Below are 1,891 nucleotides of genomic sequence, written 5' to 3'. Positions count from 1 at the left end.
ATAGTAACTTTCGTACCTTGGTTTTACGTTAAACACCAGAAATTTGTACAATCGCACTGGTGTTGTTAGACCCAATATTTACACGCTATTATTTATAGCTTTATCTGCAACCATCCTGTTTCCTTGCTACCAATCAATATTTATGTACTGAAATGTGTTCAATATGTAAATTGGTCTATCCTGTAGGGTATCACCCCTAAACACAGTAAGTTTTTAAGTAATGTGTTCGTGGAGAGTTAATGGGTTTTATGTGGTGCTGAAGAAGGAGCAACAACCCTTGAGATATGCATATTCACCCATTACTCTTTTTTTTTTTTCAATCTTCGATCGCATTGCTTACATAGACGTATTCGTATGCGAAACGTCGAAACTTTCAGTACTGGCTCTGAACTCTATTGAAAGTCTGCTGTCAATTACTAGGTAGATCAAACCGACTGGAATCGAAAATCGAAATCTAATCGTAAATACGGTTTACAATATTCATTTAACTATACTTTTCGCTATACGATTTTCTTAAAAACAGTCTTTATTGAAAAATACGTACATATAAGATGTTTTCCATTGATACCCGTGAAATCTAAAGTCAACATCTGTCGTACAGTAGAATTATTTTGTCGCATAGTCAGTTTTAATCTATATTATAGCTTTTTGCCATCCATCCACAATGTTCAGGAATCTGGTTAAGGGGGCCAGCTGAAAAAAATCTCTAACCTGTCTCCGAATAAAGAGATTTTGACGCTTCGGTCTCGTAATACTACGATACCTTTATCCAGAGCAGATTTAAGGAGAAGTAAGATTAGTTATAATCACGTCCAAAATACCACGGAAAGAAATTATAACCGGAAAATGTTGTGGTACACAACTTCATTCTGCATGAACGGAAAGCTTAGGCGAGTAAGATTTTCCATATTTTAGTTGATAAGCTACGAATCTACACACAGGAACATATTTACTTAAGAGGTTCCCTTAGTTGGACACCTTTGTAATTCACTTATGTGAAACTAGAGTAAGAAAGTAATGACTAATATATACATATAAGTGTGTGTGTGAGTGTGTGTGTGTGTGTTATAATTTAAAACAAACAGTAAAAGTATTAGCCGACGAGATTGTACCGTAGCTCTTTGCTCTGACATTTGAAACTCTGAGTACTATAATGACAACCTTTTATTGTTTGTTCTACATTATAACATATATATCGAGGTCTCATTTTTTGTTGTTTCTTTTTATTATATACATACATACATACATACATACATACTAACATATATATATATATATATATATATATATATATAGTGTGACCTCGCCTGTATCACTAGCGATTTTTTCCCTCTGTCTTCCTTCTCGGGATCTTTCCTTCTCCTATGTTTCCGACGAAGAGCTCCGCTCGAAACGTCAAACCCTCCTTCTTCCCTTCTTTCCTGAGCGTCCAATAATACTTTATTTGTTCACATCCTTGCGTTGTTGTCTTTTTGTTTTTCTTGTTTGGATTAACTTTATATATATATATTATATATATATATATATATATAACGTATACACACAACACAAACTCTATTTTTGCACTGAGTGCTCTTACCTTTCGTGTGTATATGTCTGTATGTGCATATATGCATATGTGCGTGTATATATGTATATATGTGTGTGTTATGTGGGTGTGTATTATATCGTATGTGTATGTATATATATACACACACATACACACACATAACTATGTGTATGCGTACGTACATTCTATGTTATTAAAAAAAGTAACAACTGATAATCATGGCAATAACAAACCGCAATATTTAAATAAAACCTTAATTACTGCGATTCCAATTTAAGGAGATAGCTTACCTCGGGGCGCCTACGTCACTTACTTTACGGTATTATCTTCAACACTGTCCTC

This window comes from Octopus sinensis, linkage group LG2, assembly GCF_006345805.1.
Source record: "Octopus sinensis linkage group LG2, ASM634580v1, whole genome shotgun sequence".
Taxonomy (NCBI): Eukaryota; Metazoa; Mollusca; class Cephalopoda; order Octopoda; family Octopodidae; genus Octopus; species Octopus sinensis.
This window is presented reverse-complemented; position numbering follows the sequence as displayed.